Source organism: Cervus elaphus, chromosome 28 (genome assembly GCF_910594005.1).
Source record: "Cervus elaphus chromosome 28, mCerEla1.1, whole genome shotgun sequence".
Taxonomy (NCBI): Eukaryota; Metazoa; Chordata; class Mammalia; order Artiodactyla; family Cervidae; genus Cervus; species Cervus elaphus.
Window position 1 is genome coordinate 55,891,612 of NC_057842.1, and position 16,108 is coordinate 55,907,719.

Consider the following 16,108-nt stretch of genomic DNA (forward strand, 5'->3'; position numbering starts at 1 on the left):
TCAAGGGTGAGTTCTACACAGAATACTGTATGGCCAAAAATAATAATAATAATAATAACACTTGATGGCAATGCTAACCTCATCTTTGAAACTATTTTAATAATTTGAAAACAAACACAGAATGTATATATCCATAAACTTGCTAAGGTAGTCCATGATCAAACTTTTAAAATCTTTTAAATATATGCATTTTTAATTTAGGGATACATGGACACCATGATAGTAAGTTTTAAAAGTGATCATCCTTTTTATGATGAGTGGACATAAAATTTAAAATGTAAGATATAAAAAGGTGCCCTGATGAAAATGTTCTCCTTGCTGAAGCTTTCATAACAAAAAGCATTTCAACTCCTGAGAAGGACAGACCAAGAACTGTTTCTGATTCTGCCAGTATTTCTTTGTAAGAACTTAGACAAAATGAGTTCTGTGTTCTGAAAACCACCTTTCTCCTCTAATGAATTTCCACAGTCATAATACTTCACAGGGTTGTTGTAAAGATTAAGGGATGCATTACATGTAGGGTACTGTGTACTGCTAGCCACACAATCAATGTTATAAAAAGGTTACTTCCCTTTTCCTCCTGCTACACTGCCTTCAATTCCCATATTGCTCAGATAATAGGGATGTTTATGGTGTAAATCATGTTGGCATATTTTATTGTGATCTGTCTATTAGCTAGTCAATTCATCTAAAGCAACTTGATGCCATAGAATGAGTATGTTGATGAGGTTATAGAGCAGAATCAAGAAAGAAATGTAGATGCTTCTTGTAGGCATGCTTAGACATGTCACCAAAGTCCTATCCTCATGGGGGAACCTCCACAGGCTAAGCTATGGCTCACTCAGTCCTATTCACAATTCATGTGGTATTGTCTGTGAGACTGCTAGGCTGACATGCTCCCTCAGCTCAGCTGAGACACCAGTGATTTAATGAAAGAGGCCATTGAGGACGATTTCTAGCTTCTAAGTGTGAACAAGGACGAAGGAAACTATCTTCTCATTACTGGGCACTGAAAATTTGGTCATTTGAAGCATTAAATGTAGGCTATTCCTGTATATTTGATTGCTTTAGACATCTTCAGACCAGGGTCAGGTACTAGTCATTTTATTAAAGTAAAACTCCTTGCTTTGTGGAAACAATCAAGCTCTCCCTAGAGAAAATAGACCGCAAACATAAGCACCGAGAATGTTTCTCAGAGCTTTCACTTACTTCAGTGTGTGAAGATAAAGACAGAAAACACCAGCTGGTTTCTCTTGAGCATCATCTTATACCAAGATCTGAGCCATCTTAGAACATGGAGTGTTGGAATATAATTACTTTCTTCCTGTGTGAGAGCATGCTTATCCGCTTCAGGCATATCTGACTCTGCAACCCTATGGCCATAACCTGCCAGGCTCCTCTGTCCATGGGATTCTCCAGGGAAGGATACTGAAGTAGGTTGCCATGCCCTCCTCCAGGGATCTTCCTGACCCAGGGATCCAACCCGCATCTCCTGCAGCTCCTGCATTGCAGGCAGATTCTTTACTTCTGAGCCACCTGGGAAGCCCCACTTTCTTCTTAGCCATGCGCTATCGACATTAATCTCAGGGCTATTCAGTAATCTGGATGAATAGCTATCATTTATTTATTTCATAAAGATATATATATATTTATATATAGGTATAAATAAATTTCATATAGATATCTATGAATAGCATAGAGATATATCTCATAGACATCCATATATGTACATGCACACACATAGATATTCACATATACATATGAACTTTACATGAAATTTATGTCAATAAGAGCAACATAAGGGGCAGCAGACACACAAAAATGTTAGGAAATACCGAGGGATGCTGAAAACAACTTCCTTCTTAAAATATTTTTTCAGAAGCGGGATAAATATTGTTGAGTAGGAAAATATGGAGCTCACTTCACTCACTTCACTTCACTACAATGACATCAAAAATACATCTTCCTCTGAAACAATTTACATATAAAACTAACTGGAAACTGGCAGAAAAATTCCCATATAACAAAAGCTACAAGAAAGATTTCCATGTGACTGGGTTGGACAGAAAAAAAGCATAAAGTTGGGACCTCCAACCCTTGGAGGGATCTAAAAGGAAGAGAAGTTTTGAAAGAGCAGACCCTTGCCCTGGGGAGTGAGTGGGTCCAGCCACAGAGTGGGTTTCCCAGTCCCACGGTCCTACTCAGAGGAGATAAAATAACTTGGCTGCTGGGAGAACTGCTGGGACAGATAGGAAGGCTGGAGAACCCTAGACTCTACCAGCAAAGAATGCGTGTGTGCTGGTTTGCCAACAGACAGGGTGGAGAGGGCTTCGCACTGGCAGCTGTTGCCTCCCTGCACTTCCAAACCCTGGGGAACAAAGCCCAGCTGGATCACTCCACACCACAACTTGGTGCAAGATCTGGACTATTGGGCCCTGAGAAGACTCATCTAGCTATGCAGAGACAGCCTGGGGTGTAGTCTGGGCGCAGCAGTGTCAAGAATCAGCTTGCCTTGGTTCTGGATCACTCTCCACTTCATCCCCACTCCTAGCCAGGTGAACACCTTGTTATCACTTGCTGCACACCGTAGCTTGGCATGAAGTCCTGGCCAGCTAGGCCCTGGGAGAAGGTTCAGTCTAACTTCTCAGGGATATCCGGGGAGTCTGGGTGCTGCTCAGGTGGGGCAGTGATGGCCACTGTCAGCATGTCCTCCAGAGGCACCACAGAAAACATGGTGATCTGCACACCCTATTCTGTTTTCCAGTCTAGCAGGTGTCCAGCCCAGCCACCTTCATGCCGCAGTTTGGGGCAGGGTCTGGGGCAGACAGTTCCCAAGAGAAGAGTCTATCTGAGGACACAGATGGACTGGAATGCAGTCTGGGTGAGGCATCAGAGGCCACTGTCAGCACTTGGATGGGAGGCACGGAAGACTCGGTGCTGGACACGGGGCAGACAGGTCCCGGGAGAAGACCGCCTCCACAGAGGCAGCCCACATCTCCACTGGCAATACGGTCACCTCTGCTCAAGAAGCCAAAATACCTCAACCGCAAGTCTCAGCCTGGCGAGTACCACAACCAGGCCTGTTCCGCACCATAACCTTGAACTAGGATGGTGCAGTGGGGGAAGAGAAATGACCTTGAGCTGCAGGTTGCACACTGGTGCTCTGTGAGTGCATTGACATCACTTGCTTTGACGTGGGGCTTCTGCTCCAAAAACTAGGGAGCAGACCCCACCCCGGACAAGGCAGAGAGAGCCACAGAGCAGAGATGAAGTCCTGTCCCACACCAACCACAGCCCCTAGCCAGGTGATATTGGCCAGCATGCACTGAGGAAAGAGATGGTTGGAATTCATACCAAAATCAGCCCTTGCATCACAGACACTGAATGAACACAATCTACATAGGGAAACTCCTACGTAAAAGCAAACTTTACAGCCCATAATAGGTAAAAATCTCTCCAAAATTCACTGAGACAGAGAAAGCTAAGTCAAATAAAAGGGCAGAGAAACAATTTCCAATTAAAAGAGCAAGAAAAATCCCCTGAAAGAGTAAATAATGAAATAGACCTCACTAGATTACCAGATTTCGAGTTCAGTTCAGTCGCTCTGTCGTGTCTGACTCTTTGCGATCCCATGGACCTCAGCACAACAAGCCTCCCTATCCATCACCAACTCCCAGAGTTCACTCAAACTCATATCCATTGAGTTGGTGATGCCATCCAACCATCTCATCCTCTGTCGTCCCTTTCTCCTTCTGCCTTCAATCTTTCCCAGCATTATGGTCTTTTCAAATGAGCCAGCTCTTCACACCAAGTGGCCAAAGTATTGGAGTTTCAGCTTCAGCCTCAGTCCTTCCAATGAATATTCAGGATTAATTTCCTTTAGGATGGACTGGTTGGATCTCCTTGCAGTCCAAGGGACTCCCAAGAGTCTTCTCCAACAGCACAGTTTAAAAGCATAAATTCTTCGGCACTCAGCTTTCTTTATAGTCCAACTCTGACATTCATATGTGACTACTGGAAAAATCTAGCTTTGACTAGATGGATCTTTGTTGGTAATGTCTCTGATTCTTAATATTCTGTCTAGGTTGGTCATAACTTTCCTTCCAAGGAGTAAGCATCTTTTAATTTCATGCATGCAATAACCACCTGTAGTGATTTTGGAGCCCATAAACATAAAATCAGCCACTGCTTCAACTATTTCCCCATCTATTTGTCATGAAGTGATGGGACTGGATGCCATGATCTTTGTTTTCTGAATGTTGACCTTTAAGCCAAATTTTCACTTTCCTCTTTCACTTTCATCAAGAGGCTCTTTAGTTCTTCTTCCCTTTCTGCCATAAGGGTGGTGTCTTCTGCATATCTGAGGTTATTGATATTTCTCCCTGCAATCTTGATTCCAGCTTGTGCTTCATCCAGCCCAGCATTTCGCATGATGTACTCTGCATATAAGTTAAATAAGCAGGGTGACAATATACAGCCTTGATGTACTCCTTTCCCCATTTGGAACCAGTCTGTTGTTCCATGTCCAGTTCTAACTGTTGCTTCCTGACTTGCATACAGATTTCTCAGGAAACAGGTCAGGTGCTCTGCTATTCCTATCTCTTGAAGAATTCTCCAGAGTTTGTTGTGGTCCACATAGTCAAAGGCTTTGGCATAGTCAATAAAGCAGAAATAGATGTATTTCTGGAACTCCCTTGCTTTTTTTGAGGATCCCGTGGGTATTGGCAATTTGATCTCTGGTTCCTCTGCCTTTTCTAAAAACAGTTTGAACATCTGGATGTTCACAGTTCACATATTGTTGAAGCCTGGCTTGGAGAATTTTGAGCATTACTTTACTGGCTTGTGAGATGAGTGCAATTGTGTGGTAGTTTGAACTTTCTTTGACATTGCCTTTCTTTGGGATTGGAATGAAAACTGACCTTTCCCAGTCCTGTGGCCACAGCTGAGTTTTCCAAATTTGCTGGCATATTGAGTGCAGCACTTTCACAGCATCATCTTTTAGGATTTGAAATAGTTAAATTGGAATTCTATCACCTCCACTAGCTTTGTTTGTAGTAATGCTTCACAGTCCAGGATGCCTGGCTCTAGGTGAGTGATCACACCATCATGATTATATGAGTCATGAAGATATCTTTTGTACAGTTCTTCTGTGTATTCTTGCCACCTCTTCTTAGTATCTTCTGCTTCTGTTAGGTCCATTACCATTTCTGTCCTTTTTGTGCCCATCTTTGCATGAAATTTTCACTTGGTATCTCTAATTTTCTTGAAGAGATCTCTAGTCTTTCTCATTCTATTGTTTTCCTCTATTTATTTTCACTGATCGCTGAGGAAGGGTTTCTTATCTCTCCTTGCTATTCTTTGGAAATCTGCTTTCAAATGGGTATATCTTTCCTTTTCTCCTTTGCTTTTCACTTCTAGTTTTTTCTCAGCTATTTGTAAGGCCTCCTCAGACAGCCATTTTTCTGTTTTGCAGTTCTTTTTTCTTGGGGATGTCCTTGATCCCTGTCTCCTGTAAAATGTCACAAACCTCCGTCCATAGTTCATCAGGCAGTCTGTCTTTCAGATCTGGTCTGTTAAATTTATTTGTCACTTCTACTGTAATTGTAGGGGATTTTATTTAGGTTATACCTAAATGGCCCAGTGGTTTTCCCTACTTTCTTCAATTTAAGTCTGAATTTGGTAATGATCTAAGCCACAGACAGCTCCCAGTCTTGTTTTGCTGGCTATATAGAGCTTCTTCATCTTTGGCTTAAAGAATATAATCATTCTGATGGTGGTGTTGACCATCTGGTGATGTCCATGTATAGAGTCTATTCTTGTTTTGTTTGAAGAGGGTGTTTGCTGTGACCAGTGCATTCTCTTGGCAAAACTCTATTAGCCTTTGCCCTGCTTCATTCCGTACTCCAAGGCCAAATTTGCCTGTTGCTCCAGGTGTTTCTTTATTTCCTACTTTTGTATTCAAGTCCCTTTTAATGAAAAGGACATCTTTTTTGGGTGTTAATTCTAGAAGGTCTTGTAGGTCTTCATAGAACCGTTCAGCTTCTTCAGCATTACTGGTTGGGGTATAGACTTGGATTACCGTGATATTGAATGGTTTGCCTTGGAAATGAAGAGAGTTCATTGTGTCGTTTTTGAGATTGCATCCAATTGCACTGCATTTCAAACTCTTTTGTTGACTATGATGGCTACTCCATTTCTTCTAAGGGATTCTTGCCCACAGTAGTAGATGTTATCTGAGTTAAATTCACCCATTCCAGTCCATTTTAGTTCACTGATTCCTAACACATCGGCATTCACTCTCGCCATCTCCTGTTTGACCACTTCCAATTTGCCTTGATTCATGGACCTAACATTCCAGGTTCCTATGCAATATTTCTCTTTATAGCATTGGACCTTGCTTTCATTACCAGTCACATCCACAACTGGATGTTGTTTTTTCTTTGGCTCCATCTCTTCATTATTTTTGGAGTTATTTCTCCACTGATCTCCAGTAGCATACTGGCCACCTACCGACTTGAGGAGTTCATCTTTCAGTGTCCTATCTTTTTGCCTTTTCATACTGCTCATGTGGTTCTCAAGGCAAGAATACTGAAGTGGTTTGCCATCCCCTTCTCCAATGGACCACATTTTGTCAGAACTCTCCGCCATGACCTGTCTGTCTTGAGTGGCCCTACATGGCATGGCTCATAATTTTATCTCATTAAAATAGGTGGTAATAAAAATGCTAAATACATTAAGAAAGATTATAAATAGAAAGGTAGATCATTGAAACAAGAGACTAGAAGCCATTAGCATGAACCAATCAAAAATAGATAATTTGATGTGTAAATTAAAAAGGTACCAAGAAGCAATGAATAGCTGACTGAATGACACAGAACAATGAATAAGTAATCTGGAAGATAGAAGAGTGGAAATCACCTAACCAGAACAGCAGACAGAAAGACAAATGAAAAATAAATAAAGGCAACATGCAAGATTTATGAAATAATATAAAACACGAAAATTTACACATTATAGGGGTCGCAAAAGGAGAAGAGAGAGAGAAAATGCAAATACAACCTTACAAAATCTCTGGGACGCAGCAAAGCTACAGTAATGGTATTGGCACAAAGCAGCATGGTATTGTCACAAAAGCAGACATATACATCAATGGAACAGAATACAGAGACAATAAATACACTCATACAACCACAGACAATCTATGACAGAAGAGGCAATAATACACAATGGAGAAAAGATACTGCATTTAACACGTTTCTGGGAAATCTGGATAGCTATATGTGCAAACAATGAAATAAGAATACTCTCTCATACCATGAAAAAAATAAATTCAAAATGGTTTAAAGATCTAAATGTAAGTCATGATACCATAAAATACTGGAAGTGAGCATAGGCAGAAAAACCTTTGACATCATACATTATTGCAATGCTTTCTTAGATCAGTTTCCCAAGGCAAAAAGAATTAAAATCAAAAGTAAATAAATGGGAACTCATCAAACTTAAAAGCTTTTGCACACTAAAGAAAACCATCAACAATATGAAAAGACAACAGACAGAATTGGAGAAAATGTTTGCAAATAATGGGATTGACAAGGGGTTAATATTAAAAAAACACAAATAGCTCATATAACCCAATATCAAGCAAACAAACAAATAACCCAATCCAAAAATGGACAGAAGACCTAAGGGGACATTTTTCAAAATAAGACGTACAGATGGCTAATAAACACATGAAAAGAAGCTCCACATCACTAATTATCAGAGAAATGGAAAGCAAAACCACAATGAGATATCACTTCAGACCTGTCAGAATGCGAATTGTTGAAAATCTAAAAATAAATACCAGAGTCGGTGTGGGGAAAAAAGGGAACTCTCTAACACTGTTGGTGAAAATATAAGTTGGAATAGCCACTATGGAGAATCATATGGAGGGTCTTCAAAAAACTAAAAACAGAATTACCAAGTGAAAGAAAGTGAAAGTAAGTCACTCAGTCATGTCTGACTCTTTGCGACCCCACGGACTATATAGTCTACCAGGCTTCTCCATCCATGGGATTTTCCAGGCAAGAATACTGGAGTGGGTTGCCATTTCCTTCTCCAGGAGATCCTCCCTGACCCAGGGATTGAACCTGGGTCTCCTGCATTGTAGGCAGATGCTTTACCGTCTGAGCCACCAGGGAAGTCCAAATGATCCAGCACTTCTACTCCTAGATATAAATATACGTATTTATATATGAAGAAGCATAGAAATTACTGCACATAAGATAGATAAGCAACAAGGATTTAGTATCTACCACAGGAAATTATACCCAATACTTTCTAATAACCTTTAAGGTATTATAATGTGTCTAAAAAATCCAAAAAAATCACTATATTGTATATCTAAAACATGATATTGTAAATCAATTATACTTTAATAAAAATATGTATTTTTCTATACTCAGTCTTCAATATGACAGAGAATTCAAAAGCAGAAAATTATTCATTCTTATAAGATATTTATTTTGGCAAAGTGACTGATGCAGCAGTTCAACAACTGATGGGCTCTAATTTGGTCATGTTGAGTTGGAGACATCTATGCACATCTAAGTGGCAATGTGCAGTCAACAGCTGGATCTGTGAGCTTCAGTTCATGGGAACATTTGCAATAGTCACCAGCACACAGATCAAGAGTGAAGTGTTAAGCTGGAGTGGGATCACTAAATGAGTGCATGTGAAGTGAGCAAAGGCATACCAACATTTAAAGGATTTCGTGAATAAAAAATGAATCTAAAGAGAATTATGAGCTATCATAGAAACAAAGAGGAGAGTTTTTTATAAACAGGGAGTAAACACCTGGGTCAAGATCGCCAGAGAAAATGTGAGCGTACAGAGTATGTTGAAACAAGTATTCAGTACTAAGGGATAATCGTTAACTTGGTGAGACAGAGTTTCAAGAAAGTGACATTGATAGAAGCTGTAAATTAATGAGCTAGAGTAAGAGAAATCGAAATGTAGATAGAGACCAAAGTGGACAAAGGCTGTTTAATATGTTTGAGGACTTGGAAGTTTTATTAAGAATTGTCTCACTATCAAACAAAGCTTTATAGAAATATGCTTAAATAGTAAAATATTACCACTATCTTTAATTCTAACTCTCAATATTTCCTTCATATTCAAACTTAATCCTCAGTTTCTTATCAAGGCATTAGATAGTTTGGATGACAAAAGCTGTCCAGCAGTTTTAGGTAATGTGATTAGGAATACTGAGTAAAATTAAGTATGGCTATTGTAAAGAAAGGTTTCCCTGTTGGCTCAAAAGATAAAGAATGTCTGCTGTGCAGGAGACTCGTGTTTGATCCCTGGGTTGAGAAGATTTCCTGGAGAAGGAAATGGCAACCCACTCCAGTATTCTTGCCTGGAAAATTCCATGAGCAAAGAAGCCTTGTGAGTCCATGGGCTCACAAAGAGTCAGACATGACTGAGCGACTATCACTCCCTCATTATAAAGAAAAAGGCTAGTAGTCACATACCACTTGATAAATGGGTAAGGATGTAACTGATGTTCAAGATAAGTGCTGAGCTGATTCTGGGAGGACTGTGTTTTCAAAACCAAGCTATCCTATTTAATGAGGGCTGAGATTATGTATGGATGAAGTGAGGAGTATCATGATTTTGAGATGAACCAAGAATCGTGCTCTATTTAAAAACTCTTTTCAAATCAACCTGTGAGTGAGGTATAGTTTACAATTTAGAGATTCGATGTCCTTTAGGAAGGACTTATTTAAACAAATGTTTAAATGCATGTGTCTTTAACTGTGTGTGCATGCGCACTCAGTCATGTCTGACTCTTTGCAACCCCATGGACTGTAGGCCGCCAGGCTCCTCTGTCCATGGGATTTCCCAGGCAAGAATACTGGAGTGGGTTGCCATTTCCTTTTCCAGAGAATCTTCCCAATCCAGGGATCGAACAACTGTCTCTTGAATCTCCTGCATTGGTAGGCAAGTTCTTTACCATTGAGCCATCAAGGAAGCCCAAAGAGTAATATATTGACTCTCATTATTGGTCATTTAAATTTCAGGTTAAATTGGTTCTTTCTCATTGTCAGGAAACTGAGAATGTGGAAGGGGGACAGCAGGCTTTAGAGACATTCATGCCTGGGATAGTGGACAGAAAAGGACACTGAGAATTCAGGGGTGAGAGAAAGACATGTGATAGTCTACCTGTGCTAAGGGGAGAAGTACTTGCTTGTATTCATACCAAAATTTTAAGCCAGGGTTAAATCACTACAACTTAAAAAGTGCTGTAATTGAATGCACATTAGTAGCATAGAGGCGTGTCCCTTAAGATTATCTTTCTGGATTAGAAAATTGCTGAACAAAGTTTTAAGAGAATTACACTGACATAGTGAAAAAAGAAACAATGTAACAAGTGGCAGACTTGTAAAACCATTTTAAGCATCTGTTGATTTAAAAAATATGCACACACTCATTCAATTGTTAGAAACCCCTTAAGGTGTTACAATCCATCAACTGTGGTCACAAGTAGATAAATCTGCAAGAGATGGAGACTGCTGTTCTCAAAGATTCAGCTTCACATAGAGTCAGGATTTTCCCCTCGTTTTTCCTTCCTTCTACATTTTTATATTATTTATGTTATTACTTCATTTTCTTTCATGATACTCTCAATATGTGCGGACTCATCACATACCCCTAGACAGGTAATCTGCAAGTTTTTATATCTCAAAATGGTTAAGGTTTCACAGACTCAAGGAGAAAGGGCCATTACTCCTTTGCTTGCATGACTATATACTTGTCATCACATTCAGATCTCCAGATCGTCAAACAGATGGTGAATGGTCCTTCCAGGGACCCTAGGATTTGGCTGGTTTTCTTAACACTGCTTTGGTCAGTCAATAACTTATTTACAATTTCATTCATTAAGACTTAAGCTTTTTAAAAACCACTGTAATGTGTATACTATGTCCATTCCTTAAGTTAAAATTATCTTTGCCTCAATCAATAACAGAGACCTATACATTACATCCTTTTCAAAACACCAATAAATTTGGCTAAAAAGTAGGCCCTGTTCTATAACATTTAGTTTTAACATTTAGATCTCACAGCATTGAGGAAACTCTCTTTTTGGAAATTAGGAAAGTTTCAAGCAGTGTTTTCAGCCCAAATTCATAGCAGGTCTCCCAATGCCTCAATTCAGTCATTTATCAGATATTTATTAGTAGTTATGCATATGTTTAAATTATTCTACTAGAGAGAAAATAAACTCCCTAAAAGCAATCATAATTCTCACTTTTTCATACTTACTACATTGTCTACTTCAGTCATTTACAAATGTTAAATTTAATTGAAAACAGATGGCAGGACTTTCAGAATTCACTCTTTTATAGAATGATTTTTAACATAATATCACCAAAAGTTATCTCCCTTTATTATGAATAATTCACACAGGTTTTATTATTTGGTATATGGTTAAAAAGAGAACCTATTTCAGAACCAATATATACTTAAAGCAAAGCCTGCATTTATAATCACAGGCCCTCTAAATATCTAGTATGTAAAAAGGGAACTAGTTCAATACTTCAGTATTTTACATGAGACTTTACTATGTGTAATGATGGGAAAATTCCAATTTCAAATGCACTTTTCATGGAAAATCAGTGTGGATTTAACAGAGAGCAAAGTCTCTATGAAGGAATTCATGATGCAACTTTAGAAATTTACCAGCAGTAAATCACTGGAACTGGATGAGTGCTTCATGATGAGGTGTGGAGGAAATATAGTGTGAAATAGCAGAGATATTGACAAGGATATACCTTAAAAGCAATAAGCACTTGATGATTGGAAAGTTTCCCATACTCAAAAAAGAGCCTAGAAATCTCAGTGAAATCCGAGCTTCAAATAAGAAATGCAGTAAATGATATAGCAAATAGATGGTTCCTTTCAAATAATATAATTGTAACACACATCATGAGTAATTGTTTTAAGTTTTAAAACTGAAATTACTAGCCTTTTTCCAATTAAAGAACTCACATTACATTTCCCCACAAGAACATCATGATTTAAAGTGTTTTAATCTCCTCTGAATATATTCAATTACTTTTAAGTTTGTTTGGTTTGCATTATTCCAAGACACTGCCAATCAAATATTTTAATCAGCACTAGAAAACCACTGTTTACACAGCAAAAGGCAAAATATAGATAATTAAAAACATTAAAATGCCAGATACTACAGTGTTTAAATGTATTTCTTTCATATTTCTTGAAATCTTGTAGCAACTTCTGTATACTCATTTCTATCAACATTTCAGTCCCTTAAGTAACTGAAGTTCTTACTGAAAACGATTTACTAAGACACATTATTTTTTTAAAGATTTTGTCGTCTTTTGAACTATTTAAAAGTCGTTCCAATGAAGAAAACAATAAAATCATAGTATCCTTTTTTCCAAACTGTTTTTGAAAACTGATTAAAAAAATTTTTTTTTTCCCTAATGAAAATCTGAGGTGGATTCCTGCCTGAATGTGCAATTGAAGACACGGCCAGCCACAGAACTGCCTCAACTGGCCTGGTCAGTACTCCTTCTATGAGACCCAGGTTGCTGAGCCACATAGAACTTAACACTTACTCTGATTAACTTGTTGTAGAGGTACCACTCTACAGGAGACCTGGGTTTGATCCCTGGGTTGGGACGATCCCCTGGAGAAGGGAATGGCTATCCACTCCAGTATTCTTGCCTGGAGAATTCCATGGTCCAAAGAGACTCACAGGCTGCCGTCCATGGGGTCCCGGAGTGAGACATGGCTGAGCGTAGGCATGTATGCATCAGAGGTGCCACTATCGCAAGGAATGCATTATACTACAAGCGTTCCATATTATCACATGATATCAATATGTGTATCAGTGCAACTCTAAGACAAAAAAAGAAGTTATCGTCCTCATTTTACTCTCAAAGAAACTGAGATTCAATGAAGTTATCTGAAGTTATTTTTTTAAACCATATGATCAGTAAAAAGGTTAAAAAGAAAAAAAAAAAGACCTTCTGATTCCTCATTAATTTCCTGTCTATATCACAGAGTTGACTCTATGTGCTCTTCTACTTCATTGGTGCAGATTTTCATGCCAGCTGACTGGGTTAAAGATGTGGTCTCAGGCTCTGAAACAATCGTGGTTTTTCCCTGTGAAACTCTAATTGCTGTGCTTGCTGGCTGCGCTTCTGTCCTGACCTCATTACTACCATTTTCAACAAGGTACATTGATGAAATCTAATGAAATTAATTTTTTTTTCCTGTTGAGACAGATAGAAGGGAAAAAAGATCAAAAATGTGAGTAAATGTTTAAAAAAATTCTGGGATAAATTTAGTATATCAGAGCTGGAGCAGTATCAGATTCCCATATTGTGTCTGAATTTACCAGCTCCTAAAAGTGTGAAAAAGGCTTAGAAACTTCATAGATACCTCAATGCCCATGATCCACCCACTTTAGGGTGTGATTTGAAAAGCAAATGGTGTGTTGATGGCATTAAAAAAGGTATAAAAGACATTTTAATGACAGTGTAATCAAAGATTATACACCAGCTGTCACAACCAAGGCAACCATAGTAATTGGGGGTGACCAGAAGGCTTTCCAAAATAAGCTTCTTTTAAAGATTCATTTAAAACTGTCACCAAGGGACTGTTGACATTTTAATTTTTTTCTTTAGATTGGGAGTCATTTTATTTCATCTTTTCTTTGCAGAACAGTACAGCTCAATGTATTATCAATCTGCTTTATAGTGACTGATCGGATACAGAAGCAAAGAAAAGGAAAATATATTTGTATAATGAACATTTTTATTAAATGTAGGCTATTTTGAAGGCAAACCTTGAAATAATTACTATCTCAGTTTGCCTTAAATGGCAAATAGAGATAGTTTGTACATGCATAATATCTATACTGTTAAATTGGCTAGTAACATTTCTTGATATTCTGGGCCAATAATTGTATGAAAAAAAAGCAATTGCATTAACGTCACTGCCATGTTTATTTGATAATGATGGTTCTTTTATATCTTTCAAGAGCTTTGTATAATTAATGATATAACTATACCTCATTTACCAATGGATTATCATTATGCCTTCAGTATATATGTTTTGATTCTTTCCTATTAACCTCACTGAAATTACACTACAGTAATATTTCTTACATTAGTAAAGTACTTTGTATTTTACAAAATGTTTCCTACATATTTTGCATTTGTTTCTCACAACAGTCCAATAAAGAATAGGTAGACATTAACAGCCAGATTTTGCAGGTGGAAATTGAGAATGAGAAAAGTTGATTACTCTTTTGGACTACCATTTTGAAACTTAACTTTGGACATCGTTGCCAATGCTGGAGACTATCAGTTTGTTTGCTTTAAGCCAATTTAATAAGAAAACAGTGGTATCTTGCATTGTGTTCTTGCATTTTTCTAGTAACTAAGGAAGTTGAGCTTCTTTTTAGCTGCATATTTGCATCAGTATATCTTTTTGGTGAAACGTTTGTTCAAATCTTTTGCTCAACTTTTTTTTTTTTTGGTTTCTTTAATCTTATTGAATTCTTTATATAATCTGCATACAAGTTCTAAAATATATGATTTATAAATATTTCCTCCCAGCCTGCAGCTTATCTTTTGATTTTTATAGTATCTTTCAAACAGAAGTTTTTAATTGAATGAAAACCAAAGTGTCATTTTATGCATAATGCTTTTAGTATTGCATCTGATAAGTCTTTCTCTAACCCAGGATTACAAAGATTTTCTCCCATGTTTCTACTCTTTTTAAAGTTTCATGTGTTATCCTGAGTCTGTGGTTCATTTTGGGTTAATTTATGTATAATTATTTGAGGTGTGGTTTGAGGGCTTTTTCAGTTTACAGTATCCAATTATTTCAGCATCATTTTTTGAAAGATATTTTCCTTTTCTTTTGAATCACCTGGCACTTCTGTCAAAAATTAAACCAGCACATATTTACCAGACTTATGCCTAAATCAATTTGCTTGCTGGCCTGCCTTCCTCTCTGGTAAATCTAATATTTGAATCTGAGCCCAAGACTGTCTTATGATAAAGCCATCAAGAAACTGGTAAAGGTCATAGTCACAGACTGACTCAATCTGAAAGGCTGAGGCCATTTTCAGAGAACAGGAAGAATGAGAGGAATAAGAGAAGCAGAGCAGAATGAGAGACAGCGCTAGTCTGGGAGGCGCAGGCTTCCTTGCTGCTCAGCCCAGTTAGATATGAAGGTCCATAACTTACACAGAATAGAATACGAGCAAAACGTTGAGCTACTTACGTTGTACTCTTTGATCTTACAGAAATGTCACATGTTGCTGAACTACTTTATCATCTAGTTCAGAAATTAATGACATTCCATGGAACTGGGAAGTAACAGTTTGAATATGCTTTCAGAACAGGAAGATTTCATTTCTTTTCAAGTTAGGGTTACGAAATAATAACTGTTGATATTTCACCTTAAGACTATGAAGCTTTCTTAGCCATGGAGGGCTCAGTAGCATAGAAGGTACCAACCACCTCTGCTCTGGAACCTACCACACACAGAAGAGAGTTCTGAAGAGCAAATATTGAAGAAGCCAGTATAATTGCTAAGTAAGTATAGAAACTCCTCAACATCTTTTATAGGTGAGCATTCATAACTGTAGATGCTGTAAGTATTTAATGATCATTTAACTGCATTCTAAATCACTACTTCCCCTTAGGGAAAGTTTAATTCAAACATACTTGTTTAAAAGTTAATTGAGCAATGATAAGCGCAGATATTTTGAATCATTCCCAGGTTATGTTACACCTCCCATGCAGACCTTAATTCAGAAGGACTGCTACCAGATCTGAGATTTTTTTGTATCTTAACTCGAGTGGGACCCAGAGTAGATAATTACTCAAGGAAGACAAGCCCCACAAAATTCCTCTGTCGAGTTCTCTGTTTATAATGTATATCTTTAATAATAACATTATTATCATTATTAGATGCCATTTATACTATAACTTGTAAAATTCCGTGAAGCACATTTTAGGTCCCCAATGACTAAAATCAGGGAATATATTTTTCTAAAGGAAAGAAAAGTATATTACAATTA

General features: G+C 37.9%; 1 long non-coding RNA gene and 1 other non-coding gene across 2 annotated transcripts in view; both read right to left on the reverse strand.

Annotated features, from left to right (window-relative positions):
- The window catches only part of LOC122685590, a 402,095-nt gene that overhangs the window by 376,368 nt on the left and 9,619 nt on the right, over positions 1-16,108 (reverse strand). The gene's annotated exons all lie outside the window — the stretch shown is intronic.
- On the reverse strand, positions 8,108-8,180 carry TRNAC-ACA. Its single transcript has one exon. It is a non-coding gene; the product is annotated as a tRNA-Cys (tRNA).